Source organism: Orcinus orca, chromosome 9 (assembly GCF_937001465.1).
Source record: "Orcinus orca chromosome 9, mOrcOrc1.1, whole genome shotgun sequence".
NCBI classification, from domain to species: Eukaryota; Metazoa; Chordata; class Mammalia; order Artiodactyla; family Delphinidae; genus Orcinus; species Orcinus orca.
Genome location: NC_064567.1, coordinates 6,994,031 through 7,011,880, shown reverse-complemented (window position 1 = coordinate 7,011,880; position 17,850 = coordinate 6,994,031). Strand labels below are relative to the sequence as shown.

Genomic DNA, 17,850 nt, shown 5'->3' with positions numbered 1-17,850 from the left:
GGGGAAGCTTCTTTCTAGGGTTTCATCTATGAGCAGGCCATCAGGTGCGTGTCTAAACTTTGCTTCATGTTATCAGTTTCTCCTGATTTTACGCAAAATCTATAGGTTTACACAAGTCTAAATATAGGCTTGAGGTCTTCCCTCTTGACAATTTAGGAGGAAAAAAACTAGATTAAGATAGATAATGATTTTTGTACGTCAAGCCGTGATGTGTTTTAGGGTTTGAGATTTCTTTAACACCTGTGGATTCGTATGCCTGAAGAGTTACGGAAGACAAATAGGTCAAATTAACAAAACTCGAGGGTCCAGAAGTATTTTTCTGTGTATACAGATTGTCAGGAAGAAAGAAAGCTAACTACTCACAGGCTTTAGTAATTAGAAAGTTTTTTATTTGATTTATTAAATTTAATAAATTTCTATTGAACTACTGAATCTGATGGTACTCCCCTCAATTTTGTAGGGCAGGAAGACATTATTCAATTAACTGTAACGACAGGATGAGTATGCACTAAGTGATTTATCAGAATGCTCTGAATGTAGAATATCAAACAGTTGAATATCATTTTAAGAAACTTTTCAGGAGGCTTCCCTGGTGGCGCAGTGGTTGAGAGTCCGCCTGCCGATGTAGGGGACACAGGTTCGTGCCCCGGTCCGGGAAGATCCCACATGCTGCGGAGCGGCTGCGCCCGTGAGCCATGACCGCTGAGCCTGCGCGTCCGGAGCCTGTGCTCCACAATGGGAGAGGCCATAACAGTGAGAGGCCCGTGTACCACAGAAAAAAAAAAAGAAACTCTTCAAAAAGATAGTGTGCCCAGCCAAAATTTTTATCTTTCTTGGTAGTTTCCTCTGAATCCTTATTAAACTGAGGATTGAGAATACCATTTGCCCAGAAGTGGGACAAATACAATCAATTTCACTAAGACCCTTTGTTGATCCAAGGTATGAGAGGAAACCTCTCAAAATGCAGTATATATGTATGTATACAAACACATATATATGAAATCAGTAACATATTACTTGTGAAATTAAAGTAATATTTTCTTTTTAAAAAACATTTAGAGCAATGAACAATGAATGAACAGTTCATTCAACAGCAAAACATTAGTTTATCAAGTTGAAAAGCTCCTCACTTTTTCTTTATCCCCAAATATCACCAGGTTTGGTTATATGGGTACAAGTAGGCTGCAGACCACTGTGTTCAGGGTCAGAATGGAGAGAGAGATTTTTGTGATTATCTCCAAGATCTTTATAACTAGTTGTGAACATAGGAGGCTGCCTTTAAGACACAGAACTGGCCCCTGGCTTGTCCTCAGGCCTGCCATTTAACACTGTTAGGTTATGTTTATAGATCAATTTGAGCATGTGCTTCCCTCTTCTCCCAAATAGCACTCTCTAGAGAAGAGGCCTACGGGGAAATAATCTTCCCCATTATATAGTCTCCAGGTGGATCTGTGACAATATCATTACCAATCTTGGCACTTATGTCAGTTTTCACAAGCCAACAATATATGGTCAGAAAACTGTAAACTGAAACCAGGCAGCTGCACATCTGCATGCCCTGAATGCATGAGGCTTATGATCAATCTTTTGGGGGAATTAAACCCTGTGGGATGAAACCATTTCTTTTATGTGCTGGAGAACTCAGGAATGGTCCTGACTATCTTTCCCATGGTTCTGATATAGTCCCCTTTCAGTAGAAAGGGGAAAGAAAAGCTGAAGTTTTCGGAAATAAAGGGATTCGTTTTCAGAAATCTCTGCCTCTTCAGGCAAACGCTACTGTAGCCAGAGATACAATCTGCATATACTTTTCTAGCTTACATTTTTAACTTAAAATCATCATACTCATTTTCTCACGCTCTTACATTGTCTTCTGAAGGAATTGAGCTCTCCCTTGAAGGGTCCACCTTGACTCATGAAGATGAGAGACTGAAATGAGGTCCCATGCACACACTCAGACCTCCTTTAGCTGCTCAGGCAGCTGCCTGAGAATGCCTACCATATTCATTAACTCCATCCTGTTCGTAGCTGAGACATGGTACTCAGACTCTATCCTTACCTTTTAGGATGTAATGATATTCAGCTACTGCAACTTTTATTGAATCTTCCAATAGCTTGGAGTATTTACTGCCTTTGATGTGATTCAAAACAGCAAAATGTTCACACTACAAGTGTGGCCAAACATTGAGAGTAAGACTAAGCCAGCATTTTTGCAGGAGATTGTCTGTGATAAGACATTCTTTCCAAGTTTGCAAATATAGGTAACCTGCACAGCCATTTTGTTTGTTTGTTAAGCCAGTGGTCTTGGCCACCATTTCTCATTGTTCTATGGTGAACGAATTCTTAAGAAGATGTTTTAAGACTCAAACTGATATTATTTTAGTAGTATTGTCACCAAATGCTAGGTTCCAGACATTTGGTAGCTGTTACTAAAGAGACCAATGCCCTTGTGGAAATTAAATAGTAAAACTTAAAGACAGAATACCTTTGTATTAGAAACAAAAAAATATTTACTGTGTTTGCTGTGAAAGGTTAAGAGTAGAGGCTCTGGAGTCAGACCTCACAGCCTTGAGTTTAGACCCTACCAACCTTTTACTCATTCAGTATTTATTGTGTACCTACTATGTGACTAGTGATTTTCAGTGTGCAATCTTGCATATATTTTTGCTATTTTTTTAAAGATTTATTTATTATATATTTATTTAATTTATTTTTGGCTGCGTTGGGTCTTAGCTGTGGCACACAGGATCTTCACTGAGGCACACGGGATTTTTCATTGTGGTGCGTGGGCTCTTCATTGTAGTGGGCGGGCTTCTCTCCAGTTGGGGTTTGCAGGTTTTCTCTTCTCTTGTTGAGGCACACGAACTCAGTAGTTGTGGCTTGTGTGGGCTTAGTTGCCCCGTGGCATGTGGGATCTTAGTTCCCCCAACCAGGGGTCAAACGTGTGTCCCCTGAATTGTAAGGTGGATTCTTTACCACTGGACCACCAAGGAAGTCCCTATTTTATGCTATTTTAAGTGAATCTTTAAATTTCACTTGAAATTAGAAATTTCAAATTCCTATTGTTCATTGAAAGTATGTAGAATACAATTGATTTTTGTATATTGACCTTGTCTCCTGCAACCTTACTAAACTCACAGCAGTTTTCGTAGCTTTGTTTAGATTCCATTGGATCTCCTACATAAATCATGTCATCTGCAAATAAAGACAGTCTACTTCCTTTTTGTTACGGATGCCTTTCATTTCTTTTACTTTCCTTATTTCACTGGCCAGAATCTCCAGTACAATGCTGAAGACAAGTAGTGAGAGAAGATATCCTTGCTTTGTTCTAGATATCAGGGGAAGAATTCAGTCTTTCCCATTATTTGATGTTAGCTATAGGTTTGTAGCAGATGCACTTTGAGGTTGAGGAGGTTCCCTTCTAATTCATAGTTTTCTGAGAGATTTTTTTTTTAAATCGTGAATACATCATATTGTTTTTCTTTTTTAGTTTGTTCATATAGATTAATATATTGATTGGTTTTCAAAAGTTAAACCAACCTTGCATTCCTGAGACAACCTGCACTTGGTCATGATGTATTATCATTTTTATATATTGTTGGATTTGATTTACCAAAATTTTATTAAGAGTTTATATATCTATGTATAAAAATATTGGTCTTTAATTTTCTTGTTATATTTTTATCTGGCTTTGATAAATCAGTAATGCTGGCCTCACAGAATGAGTTGGGAAGTATTCTCTCTTTCTCAGTTTTCTGGAATAGTTTACCAATTCACTAGAGAATTGGTAAAGTTCTCTAGTGAAATTTTCTTTGTGGGAAAGATCTTAACTATAAATTCAATTTCTTTAATAAATACTAAGGCTATTCAGTTTATTTCTTCTCAAGGGAGCTTTGGTAATTAGTGGGTATTTGTCCATTTCACATAAGTTGTCAAATTTATTGTCATAAAGTTGTTAATAATATTCTTTTTTATGTTTTAAATAACTGTAGAATCTGTAGTGAGGTCACTTCTCTTACTGCTGATATTGATAAATTTTTAAAAATAAATTTTATTTATTTATTTATTTAGGCTGCATTGGGTCTTCGTTGCTGCATGCAGGCTTTCTCTAGTTGCTGCGAGTGGGGGCTACTCTTTTTTTTTTTTTTTTTTTCTTTTGGTACGTGGGCCTCTCACTGTTGTGGCCCCTCCCGTTGCGGAGCACAGGCTCCGGACGCGCAGGCCCAGCGGCCATGGCTCACGGGCCCAGTCGCTCCACGGCATGTGGGATCCTCCCGGACTGGGCACGAACCCACGTCCCCTGCATCGGCAGGCAGACCCTCAACCACTGCGCCAACAGGGAAGCCCCGGGGGCTACTCTTCCTTGCGGTGCATGGGCTTCTCATTGCGGTGGCTTCTCCTGTTGCAGAGCACAGGCTCTAGGCACGCAGGCTTCAGTAGTTGCAGCACACAGGCTCAGTAGATGTGGCTCGCAGGCTCTAGAGCACAGGCTCAGTGGTTGTGGCGCACGGGCTCAGTTGCTCTGCAGCATGTGGATCTTCCCGGATCAGGGCTCGAACACGTGTCCCCTGCATTGGCAAGTGGATTCTTAACCACTGTGCCACCAGGGATGTCCCTTCTGATTACTTTAGGTTTCACTTACTCTTTTTTCCCCTAGTTTCTTAAAATGGAAGCTGAGGTAATTGATTTGTGACCTTTCTTATCTTCTAATGTAGGTATAAACTTCCCCCTAAGTGTGGCTTTATATCTTGAATTAGACAGGTGGAGACGGTGGATATAGGGAAGTCCATGCAAAGAATTGGAACATGAAGGATGGAAAACATAATATAGCTTGAATCTATAGTGAGAGATATTCTATGTAAGTGAGGCCCATGCAAATAACCGAAACATGGAGAATTTGGAGAAAGGCAGGTTATTTAGTAAACCTGAGATATAGTGGGAGGAGGTGCAACAGGGATGAAGCTGGAGGCAGGGGTCCAGAAAATAAAAGCCTTTAGCCTGAGGGCAATAAGAAGTCAGTGAAAAATCTTAAGTGGGGGAGTGGCATGGAATTATTTGCATTTTATAAAGATCACTCTGGTGGGCATGTGGCAGTGGAAGTTGACTGGAGTCAGGAACACTGGATAGGAGATGGTCTATCCATGAGGAGATGGTCTCGTGCTAATCCAGGTGAGAGGTGGTGGTGGTAGCGGGGATGAAGCAACGTAGGAATATTAAAGTAATAATAAGGAACTAGAATCAGTGTAAAAATTGGTGATTGACCAAGACATATGGGGAAGAGGAATGAAGGGTCAGCAGGGCAGCTAGTAGTGCCTTTCAATGAGATGGGGAACAGATAAGGAGGAACATGTTACTGTCAGGCAGGGACGAGAGGAGGAGTGAAGCCGGGAATGAGTTCAGTTTGGGGTGTGTTGAGTTTATGATGCCTGTGAAGCATCCAAGAAGAGAGCTACAGTAGGCGGGTGTCAACATGGGTTTTGAGCTTAGGAGAAATGCCAGTATGTGATGGGTAAGTGAGGTGTGAGTGGATGAGACCACCCATGGAGAGGATGTTGAGTGAGAAGAAAGTAGAGGATGAAAGTTTGGAAAGCAACATTTTAGGGATTGTCAGAGGATACAAGAGAAGTAAGAGTGATCACCTTGCTGCAATGAGAAGAATTTCATGGAAGAGAGAACAAGAAGACAAGGAACAACAACAATATATATTAGATTTATCAACAGAGAATAATATGCACTTTCCATGAGGTACTTAAAAAGGTTTTTTTAATTGTCAAAAAGAGTTTAGGGCTTCCCTGGTGGCGCAGTGGTTGAGAGTCCGCCTGCCGATGCAGGGGACACAGGTTCGTGCCCCGGTCCGGGAAGATCCCACGTGCCGCGGAGCGGCTGGGCCCGTGAGCCATGGCCGCTAAGCCTGCGTGTCCGGAGCCTGTGCTCCGCAATGGGAGAGGCCACAACAGTGAGAGGCCCGCGTCACAAAAAACAAAACAAAACAAAACAAAAAAAAGAAAGGCCTCATCTTACAGGCTGGAATCACAGAATTCTACATGCTGCCACTATGACAAGAAGACTTAAGAAAAGCAATTCATGTAATCTCAATGCACACACTCAAATGTCAGTGCTCCAACTCTTTCTTACCCTAAAACAGCCACACTTTGATGCTCTTCAAATCCAAGCCTCCCAGCACGGGGGTAACTGCCCTTTCTGTCTTCTCCCTTTCCCCTCTGTCCTGGAAGAGTGAGCAGCTCTTGTCCCATTTCAATCTGGGATATTGAGCCTGGTTTGGGAATAGTGTGTTTTCTCACCTCGAAAGGTCACAATGCGGTGGACTGGTTGCCTTCAGCTTTATGTCTGAAAGCACGTCCAGGGGCGCCAAAGTTCCCATATTTCACTAAAGGCACAAGACACTGGGAGAGAGAAAATCAAAACAAAACCCAAAAAACCTGAGGACCCTTCAATGCCAGGAAGGGGAAATAAAACCATCCACACTCCAGCACTGTAAGCTTTATTTGGAACTGGGGTACCCATCTTACCACACTTCTCACATGACTAAAAAGCCCAGTGAGGTGTCTGTTTTCTGATAGTAGTAGAAACAGTACTCCAGGAGAAACGACGTCAGGAATCTTGCAGGGAAGAGTTCTCATCGGCATCTAACCCAAACGATAGGGCTGGGCTGCTCAGAACCAAAAGGCTGTTCCAACTGCTCTCTAAGGGCCTGGACAACATGGTCCAAGAAAACAGCGGAGCAGGTGACTGGTTGTAGTTTAGGAAGCAGATGCCCGAAGACAGTGGGGAACCTGGCACATGGTCCGGGAGGGGGGCGGCTGGAGGGCTAGAGCTGTCCCACGTGTTAGTGTTCTTTTTTCTATTCTGTTATAAATTCATGGATTTAATCCAGTATAAATTAAGAGTATTTGTTTTCTTTTTTTAAAGGAATGATAGAGGGAAGTGGTAAATGTTACCACTTGTTACCAAATGTTACCAAATGTTTTTCTGCTTACAAAAAGTAATGCCCTTATAAAATCTTCTCAGCTGCAGTAAACCTTTTATTTCTTCAAAATGCTGCTTCCGCCAACAGAATTTGAGTTTCTCTTCTTCACAGGCAGGAGCTCCTTCACGGTCCAATTGTAGTTCCGTCTGCCCTAGAGTAGGCACAAAAGTCAGTGCAACTAGTGCCTAGTGTTCTGGCCAGTTCCTGCATCTCCATTTCAGGATGACCTTTTTATTTGTTAACAATTCTATATATTTACCGGTGATGTTCCCATCAAACATTTGGAGTTTCCCTCCCTTTTCAGCTTCTAATACAGCAGGAGATTTAGAAAATTTTTGTACCAAGTCTTTCACAGTAAAGATTCTGTACAGCTGCTCGATAGCTGTGTCAAACAGTCCCGTCATGTGCAGTGCCATAGTGGGAATCCTTACACCCAGTGCCACTGGAGAGGAGGCCTGAATCTGCAAGGTATTCTCACTCAGTTTCCTTTTAACAGTCAATTCCTGGGTTGCCATAGCTTTGGTTTGTAAAATCATTCCCATTGTGAATTCCGACTTAAGTGCCTTCAGGTAATCTCCAAGGGCTTCCCTGACCTTGGCGGTGTCTGCAGTTTTCATAAGATCTTTCAAGTATATCCCCATCTCCTTTCTTTTTACTCACGTTCACTTCAGTGTCATCTACTTCATTTTCTTAAGACAGGTTGGGTATTTCAATCAACCCCTTGTGCTTCGCACCAGCTTCTTTAATTACACCTTTCCAGCCCAATGTGATGTTCCACTCATAGAGGAAAATCAGCTTTCCTTTGCCGCGGCTGCAGGAAGCCTCACCTTCCACCTGCCTCAGCTCACTGATCTCGCAACCGGCAGCCTCATTCTCCACAGCGGTGCCCGCCAGGAGCTCACAGAGCTTCCCCTTGGACCAGCTGGTGGTATCCCGCTCTGTCAAGCCCTGGCTCACTGCCACGTCCCTGAACCTGCTTCTCCTCTTGTTCCCCTCCTGGCTTCCCTCTGTAGGACTGTGGGCAACATCTCCTATCATCCAAGGGCTGGATGTTCTCAACATGTGTTAGTCTTAATTACCTCCTTCCAATGACTGGAATCTGCCTTCTATCATAAACCACACATGAAGCCCTTTCATCGAAAACATGCATTGCTTTCCTCCTTGGTTCTCATTAGACTGTCTAACCTGCACTTTAATCAACTTCAAGTTTACCTCTTGGGCAGGTGCAACCTGCTTCTCATTGGTCAAGACTGAGTTGAGGTGCCGTTTCTCTGGGACAACTTCCCTGACCCCTTGAATGTAGGTTAAGTGCCCTTCCTGGGTGCTGTCCTCACGCGTCTGCTTTCCCTCTCGCCTGGCGTTTATTCCACTTTCCTATATCTGCCCATTATTCGTCTTTCTCTCCATTTGACTGTGAGCTTCTCGAGGGCAGGGACAATACCCGGCCACATCGACGTTTGCTGAATGACTGGGACTGCCCTTCCTCCTGGTGCTGCCCTTGGGTTGGGTGTGCTTTCCAAACCCCAGCCCATGGCCATCTGCAATTGGCTGTTGATGTTTATGATCTTAGTAAATTACTCCTAATTTTATAGCATTAGAATCACTTTTATTTAAATGACTTTCAGATCTGTACTAGATTCAGTTTGGGGGTTGATTTCAGTCCTATATCCGCTCACATATTAAATTTATCACCTCTGTTGATCTTTTTCACTTCTACACTGATTCATTTTGTCAACTAAACCATTTCCATTAATAGTGTCACCACCTTTTGCTTCCCTTCTCCTCTTTCTTTTCCTTCCTCTTTCTCCTCCCTTCCTTTCCTGAACAATTCAGTTCCAAAATCATTAAGTAGAGCTGAGTAAGGTAAGCATCTACAGCAGGTGGGGATGGGAGGGGGTGGGGTGGCCCAGAGCAGGATGTCAGAGCCCCACTGGGGCTCTGCTCGGGGGAAGGGGTGGCAGTGGCCCCATGAGGTGGCTTACTCACAGGAGGACTGATCAGATAAATAAATATATTACAGATAATGGGAGCAAAGCTCACTCTTGGAGATGAGAATTACCGATATGGGAAGGGACAAAACTAGAACGGACACTGGTGTGGTAGTGGTATTGGTGTGGAATCATTCATAAAAATAGATGTGGAAATAAGTGTAAATGTAAACATGTGTACGTGTTATATGTATGTATGTCCTAGCTCTGTCCACTGAGAGGGTCTGGGAGTAGCAATCCTCAAATAGCAATGGGCACAACTAGTGCCGGATCTTGGCTTCTAACCCACTCTCCGTTACAAGGAACCAGGGGTCCTGGGAGAAATGATCAACTGCAGCGCTGGAACAGGGTAAATAGAAGACATACCTGGAACAACCTGTGACAGAGATAGCAAGGAAGTTGCTCAAGAATGATGAGAACAAGTCAAAAGGACACAGAAGCCTGTGTAAGGGGGCTTCCACTGGCCAAATTTAGGACAATGAGAGCCTCAAAATAAATACGGATAGAATTATAACCCACTGGACAAAATAGGAATAAAAATAGGAAACTATTATGAGTCCATACAGATATAAAATATGTGGCTAAATGAATGGAAAATTTGCTGAGGAATGGGATATTTACATGACTTCAAAGTACCTTCCACAAAATCATGAACTACTTGTTAATTACAGAGGGGGGAAAGCAACTTCATAGGGAAGTCTGGCAGACACTACCTTAAGTGATCACCATGAACATCCTCAGTAATGGAACGAATTGAAATCATGCGCCACCCGATAAGATGCAGTGAGATAAACACAGCATCACATCCTGGCTAACCCTCTGAAGGCAAATAAACTGAGCCTACTCATGAAGACACATCAGGTACAGCCGGATTGAGGGACATTCTACAAAATAACTGCCCTGTAACCTTGAAAAGTATCAAGGTCTTGACAGCCTAAGACTGTCTCTTTTCTTTTTAGAAACTTATTGAGGGCTGAAAACAAGCGGCAACATCTGAATTTTTTTCTCCCTACCAAGTCCCTAATGCTTCATATTAGTATGTACACGGTCTGAGTCCCAAGACAGAAGAGGTGACAGTTACTACCTAACAAAGACTGTCACCTTCTTAGCCCGGACAGTCATCACTCCTCCCATTCTTTTTCTGTGCAGCCCATTTCATGCCTTAGGATCTGTTACTCACAAACCCTCATTCTGTTAACAATTTCTGTGTCTCTTAGGACTCTGTTTTGTAAGAGGAAATGCAATTCCAAAACATTTTAAACAGTAAGAAAATGTTACTGGTTCACATACGTGAAGAGTCGGGTAGGATAAGTTCAGGGACCACTTAATGTGGGGTTCAAACAATGTCACCAGGACAAGGTTTCGCTTCCATGTGCTGGTTCAGCATTTCTTAGGGCTGCATCCTTCCTCATTCATATCCATCAGGAAGAAGGGTGTTTTTTTCCCCTGTGTAAGTCATTCTCATAGAATAAGGAAGTTATGACATAATTTTCAAATGGCAAAAGTACAGGTAGTTTTCTTCTCTCATAGGTGGCATTTTCTACTACCTTTCAACATCAGCACTGTCAGCATGAAAACTCTAAGGGCATGATTTTCTATCCAGTTACGCTTTCACCACTGTGTGGACGACTCACTGAATGCTGAATCTCCAACTGCAAAAGTGACTTAAATATAAGTATCTGTGACTTTAAAAGACGCTGGATGGGTACGTCAAGTTTGCTGTCTCGTTAAAGGCTGACCAAGTAGCAAACAGAAAGTATGGATGACCTGCTGAGACTTGCTTAGCCTTTGATTTCATGAATTACTCTCAAATTTTCAACAAAAACGTCTCATGCCTAGAGGGAGCAGCCTCATGCATACGCCTCATCCCAGGCATGTAAAGCACGCACCACGAGCATTCGTTCTGACGCTTATCCGGATTCTCCTACTCCTGGGCTCAGAAACAGATGACCACGTCATCAAAGGGCACTGCCATCTGGACCCCCAAACGCGTTTCCTTCTGTCTCAGGATGGCTTCACACTTCTCATCAGTAATGTTTAAAAGCCTTCTCTACCTTTGTTCGTATCACGCGAGAAGTTACGACACGGATCTTGAAAAGCCAGACTTTTCAATATGTAAAATGGGCAAGGTTTGGATGATACAATTCCAAGAAGAGCTTGTGATGGTTTTGCTGGTCCTCTTTCCAAAACAACAGTTGCTGCAAACAAAGCAAATTTATACCCTGACAAAGGTGGAATACTGAATGTACAGGCCCTTGTTTTACAGGAACAGTCGGGGGATGGGGGGAACTCATAAAGAAGTCAGTCATTGGAACTGCCACAGACACTCATTTCTAACTGGAGAAACTTGACCTGAAACAAAGAGTTTGATTCAATTAAAAGGACATTTGAGGGAATTCCCTGGCAGTCCGGTGGTTAGGACTCAGCTCTCTCACTGCCAGGGGCCCAGGTTCTATCCATGGGTGGGGAATTAAGATCCTACAAGCCACGTGACGCAGTCAAAAATAAAAATAAAATAAAAAGCCATTTGAGCACATAGCATAAGACACAGTCACGTAACTACCTACCATAGGACACAGTCATTTAAATGTGTTAAAATACTGTGTGATAAAGTATGCATAGAACTGTCTTCAGCATTTCCTGTGAGATATCTTTAAACCCATTCATGTGTTTTTAAGAAATACAGAAAGTTGCATTTACAGAGACTTCTACAATTGGTAGTTCGACTCCACTGAAATGAAATTTAAACTGAAAACTATTTGCCCCAAGATCATGTTACAAATGTCAGAAAGAAATGATAAATCATCAGTGATCTTTTTCAAGACCATTTGCACCAGAAAAACAAACCACTTTCTGTAGAAGATGACAAAGGGGAATAAGGAAAATGCCCTATAGCTTCCTGATAACTTGGAAAATGTAAAACAGAAGCTTGATTAAGCAGCCACAACCCAAGAGAAACAATACTGTATTAATATGTTTTGAAGAAGTTCCAATAAATATGTTGAAAGAAAGGAGGGAGAGCATAGAACTGGAACTCAAGAAACCTAGGCTGTATTCTCAGTCACTAGCTATATGACCTGGAGCAAGTCACTTCAACCTCTCTGTAACTCACTTTACTCATCTATAAAGTGAGGGAGTTGGATTATGATCCCTAAAGATTTTATTCTGAATACCATTTTGTGTGTGTGTGTTAGGGAAAAGGCAGTAAGAAATTAATTGTCATATTTCTTGGGAAACATTGTTTCAATTTAAGCCAAGTATCAGGAAACTGAGTTACTGTCACCCCTGAGAATCTCTGAAAGACTTGAAACTAAAATAAGAGTTGCAACCGTCATCATCATTTTCTAAAGAACTACATGTTGAAGTGACAGTCCCTATCATTGCAATTTAGTATTATACTCTATGTTCCCCTATGGGACTCCTTTCCTTTTCTCAGCCGTAATTCCCTGTTCTTTCTTCCACTCTGTACCTTACTAACAGTACTCCCAGCACACAAGCTGAGCTTCAGAGAAACAGCAACACTCAGAAAGCCCTGGGCTGACTGTAAAATCAGTGGCTATGTGTACATCTCTTTCATTCGTTAATTCATTGATTCAACAAGTGTTTGTAGAGCGCCCACTGTGGAAACACACTGCATGGGTAACAAAGATTAAAAAAAAAAAAAAATCAGTCCCTGCTTCGAGGAACTTAGTAACCACGGCTGAAAGCACGGATTTCCCTGCACGGCCCCCTCTGGACTCCAACGCGCGAGCTCGGGTTAGACTGCTGGGCTAGGGCTGCAGATTTCACAGTCAGTCCGAGGATCCCGGACCGCGCCTCCTCCAGGCCCGGCTCCCGCCCGAGCAGGCTTTTCTTCCTGCCACCGCGGACCGCCCCTTCTGCCGGGCCGAGAGGTCACCGCTGACACTTGCAGAGTCTGCGTAGCCCGAGACCCGGGGGCGCGGCCGCTGAGCCCGGCCCCGGGATGGTCCCCAGCCGGATTCCAGGCCTCGGTTGGGCGCGGGGTACCCTTTTCAAACGCCGCGCTGGTGCCGCAGCGAACGACCAAACGATCTTACCGACCGCTCGGGCGTGGGGCCTGCGCTGGTCAGCCCCGCTCCGCGGGGGCCGTTGCCATGGGGACACGCAAGGCATCCTGGGAACGCTGCCTTTCTGGCGCGGGGACTGGGCTCCTACCGCGTCGCCTGCAGGCAAGAGGAGCCAAGAGTCTCCAGAGGCAGGTCATAGCGCTGCGCGTCCGGTCCATATCTCCCAGGCTCTGGGAGGACTGCAATTTAAACTCTGCTCCCCCCCACCCCTTGGTTTTTTTTAATGGCTACGTCACATCTTAGGTGTGGCACACGGGATCTTTGTTGGGGCTTGTGGCCTCTCGTTGAGGCATGTGGGCTCTTCGTTATGGTGCGCGGTCTCCTCTCTAGTTGTGGCCTGTGGGTTTTCTCTTCTCTAGTTGTGGCACGCTGGCTCCAGGGCGTGTGGGCTCTGTAGTTGTGGCACGCGGGCTCTCTAGTTGAGGCACGCGAGCTCAGTAGTTATGGTGCGGAGGATTCGTTGCCCCGTGGCATGTGGGATCCCAGTTCCCCGACCAGGGATCGAACCCGAGTCCCCTGCATTGGAAGGCGGATTCCTTACCACTGGACCACTAGGGAAGTCCCGCCCCTTCCTCTTTTGGGGGTTACACAAGGTTGGACCTAAAATTGATGGGCATATAAATCAGGGAATTGGATCATGTGTAAGGTTGCCTTTTTCTGCCTGAATTTTTGGTACACCAAACTTCTCGACAGTGAAAAAACTTGATAGTCAATCTCATAAAGATGTGGAAATTGTTATTTGAGCCAAACTGAGGATTATTACAGGGGAGACAGTCTTGCAGAAAGTTCTGAAGGCTGTTCCACCTACCAGAAGGCAAAGCACAGTTATATAGATTTTTGAGACAAAGGGTTATATATCAAAGTACCGTATTGACAGTTTACATAGTCCAACGAGGCAAGTAGTGGGTTATTGTGACCTCTGACAGGATTGAGAAAGGAACATTAACTCCTAAGGGGTTAACTTGCTGGTGCCAGGAGGAAATTGGGTGAGGTTTTTTTGGCGAGTAGGCATTCCTGTGTCTTCTAAGGGGATATAGTTAATGTCTACGTAATGCAGATGCACAGTGCACACTAAAAGGGAGACGGTAGTGGTTCAAAGGGACAGAGTCCCTCTCCTCCTCGTTTCCTATCCTCCAGTTACTGTGGGAAAAATGTCCCTCCCTCATCAAAAGCCAATTCCTCCACTTCCTCTATTATCTTTCCTCTCAACATCAATTTCCTCCTCTTTCAGAATCCTCCTCCATTAGCATGCAAACATGCTCCATTATCAATAACTTTTCCCGCTACTGCCAAATTCTCTTTTCCCCTTCATGACCAAACTTCTTTCAAACTTGAGTTTTCTGTGTAGCCTGTCTCCAATTCCTTATTCACACTCCTGCACCAATCAACCAAGTTTTGCCTTTCTGCCCCAACGGCTCCCAATGAAACTGTTCTTGATTAGGTTAACATTTATCTCAATGTTGCCAATTCTACTGGCCACTTCCCTGTTCTCATTGTACTCCTTAGCAGCAGACCTGCTTCTTGGAATACTCTCCTTGCTTGGCTAGTGAGACACCATGTTCTCATGGGATCCCTCTCACCTCACTGTTCTCTCCTTTTTGGTCTCTTCTGCTTCTTCAAATCTGTTGACCCTCAAATTATTGGGGGTTTTGACCAGGAAAATGACATGACCTGACTTTTATTTTTAAAGGATCACTCTGGCTGCTCTCTGGAGAACAGACTGTGGGCAGGCAATGGTGGAAACAGGAAGATCAGTGAGGAGGCTATTGAAATAATCAGGCACCAGGTGATGGCAGCTTGAGCCAGGTTGTCTTAGAGGAGGTGGTAAGAAGACTTAAGAGTCTAGATTTATTTTGAAGATGGAATTCTCAGGACATGTTGATGGATTAGGTGAGATTTTTGAGAGAGAGAGAAGTCAAAGTATCAAGATTTTTTACCTAAGAAACTAGAAGGTGGAGTTTCCATTTGCTGAGATGGAAAGGACTACAGAAGGAACAGGATAAGGGAGGAAAATTATAAGTTTGGTTTTGGAAATGTTGAATTTGAGAAGTCTATTAGACATCCAAGTGGATGTGGTGAGAAGCTATCCTTTTATTCCCTTGATACACCACACAGGCATAATAGAAACTGTTGCCTCTCCATCAACAACTTATTTTAAGTGTTTGGTGAGTACATCCTTTTCTGTACTTTTTACCAGGTGACTCTCATCAGGATATAATCACACTGGTTTCCGGGGGGGGGGTGTTATTCTCATAGAGTGGGGTCACAGATAAAAAGCCCTCTAGTTTCCATGAGAGTGATTGGTTTGTTCCTAACTTATTTTAAAACTTCTGGTGATAAACTCCCCTTTGTCAATTATAACTACAAGTTTCTGGATTTTTAGTCAATAACTCCAAGCTTCACATTTTAGGGTGATGGAAACCTCCCCCCAGAAGCTATCTTGGTCAAGAGTGAAGTAGTGAATTACGTTCAGTCAGAAAGAAGATTCTATTTTATTCCTAAATAATCTCTTTGTCCCTAAAATCATAAAGGGTTTCCATTCATTCCGATGGCTTTTCTTCCCTATTTAAAAAAAGAACGCTTTCATTAATCTTTTGGTCTTTTCCAAGATGCTGCTAATAATCTCCCTTTGCCTATGTGATTTTTTACACTGAATACTTGTGGTTTTCTCTGTTCTCTTTCTCTGTAATCTTCCTTCCCTGGTTTAGGTAACTGTGCTGGTTTTGTTTGTTTAAGCAGTTAGTATTTCTTATCCACAGAACATGCATTTCCTAGATTTCCAATTAAGTGTGATGGAAGGATCCCTGCTCAGAAGACCCGCACGGTCTCAGCCCTGCCACTAACTAGGTATGAGATTGTGGATGAGACACTGTGGCTTTGGTTTCCTTCTCTGTAATATTAGAGACTGGAATTTTAAAACTCTAAAATTCTAAAAAGAATTAAAAGGAGTGTCCAGCCCTCCTTTAGGACTGAGTTTTGTATTTTATTTTTATATTACTACTTTTTAAAATTTCAGAGTTTCCTTGTAATCACATACATTTTTATATAGATGCATAATCACACATGAGGGGCTTTTTGGTGTACTTTCCCCCCTTTATTTGCTTCTTTCTCCCACTCTCTTCCCCTCCTACCTTTATGTCATATATGTATATATGATTAAGATAATATGTATAGATATGCATTTCTTTCCTATAGAAAAATGGGCAGAGGCTAGTATTTGCACAATTCATTTTCTCCCATTTACTCTTATTTTCTATCTGTTGAAACTTGGTTCTGTTTTCTCTGAGATTTCTTTAATACTACTATGAGATTTTGTTTTGTTTTATTTTGGGTTTTTTTTTGGGGCTCTGCTGCACAGCTTGCGGGATCTTAATTCCCTGACCAGGGCTTGAACCCTGGGGCCCTGGCAGTGAAAGTGCCGAGTCCTAGCCACAGGACTGTGAGGGAATTCCTGAGACGTTTTTATTTTAAAAGTCACTTTTTTTAAACTTCCCAGAATTTGCTTTTCAGATGCTTCCTTTTTCATAACATTATGTCTTGTTTTATAATAAGTGTTCTCCAATTTTTCTGAATATTTTTATTAGAGATTTAAAAATATAGCTTTTATTTCCTGAATTAGCTATGGTTTGTCTGACGTACTTTTTTTCTTGCTTGTCTTGGTCTTTCTCTTTCATGTAAAAGTTTTTTCCAAATGTTTGATAATCTTGCCTGTCCATATTTGAGAATGCAACAGTAGACAAGTCAATTAGGATCTTTGTGTCCATGGGTGGGTCTTGTATGACAGTTTACTCCAAGGTGACTGATTGCTTAGGAGTCATGCTAGAATGAGGAGGGCTTTTATCTCAGACAACATCCATATTGTTCTAGTTATCCCCAGATGCTTTGTTCCTTTCCTTTTTTCCCTTACAAGGTAAATACCTAGCTGCCAGACACACTTCCTGCTTCTGGTGTTGGTAGTGGTAGGGATGGAGTGGGGCTGGACTATTCACTGTAATAGACTTTCAGTTAATGCCCTGGTTTCCAGACTCCATCCTGCCTGGCTCCCCAGGCTGAGCTTCTTCTGAGCAAATCAATAGTCCCCTCAGCTCAGTCCTGTGATCCTCTTCATTAGATACCATTCTTTAATAACTTTCTGAAATCTATTGAAATTTCTCATCTGGTGATGGTCTCCTCGGAATTGTTCTTTATTGTGGATTTACAGCCTTTGAAGAAAAATCCCTTTACTATAATTTCAATGGGATACTGAGAGGCAGAAGACAAACATAAGCGTGTGCTTAATTCCTATCTTGAATCAAGACAGTAACTGGACTCTTGTGAATAGGGTCATTTTTCTTACTTGTAGTAGTTACCTAGCTGATTCTCTTGGATGTTCCAGGTACACAGTAATATGATGTATTCTATAATGTTAAATAATGGCTCAGCAGAGACCTTGTCTTCTTGACTTAAATGGATTTTTTTTTTAAACCGTTCTGTCCCTTTAATATGATCTTCACTGTTGCGCCAATCAGAGTTCTTATTCCTTTGTAGGTGACAGGATACTTTTTTTTTTTTCCTTCTTCTTATTTTTGGAAGTTCAGGGATTTCACCAGGATATCTCAGCAGTGATATTTTTTTTTTTAGGAATTTTGGGCAGGAAAGGAAGAGAAGTTTTAGGAACCTGTGCTTATAATACCTTCCTTCCCAGAAATCCCTCTACTTGTTAAACACCACTCTGGTATCTTTTTCATTTGTAGCGTGGGCAGCCTAGGATACTGGGGTTTAGTTGGGTTGTGCCCTTTTTCTCAACTTC

At 42.7% G+C, this 17,850-nt stretch overlaps 1 pseudogene; it reads right to left on the bottom strand.

Moving 5' to 3' along the window:
* Positions 1 to 759: 759 nt before the first annotated feature.
* LOC117198085 (activator of 90 kDa heat shock protein ATPase homolog 2-like) lies at positions 760 to 13,808 on the bottom strand (annotated as a pseudogene).
* Between the last annotated feature and the right edge of the window lie 4,042 nt (positions 13,809 to 17,850).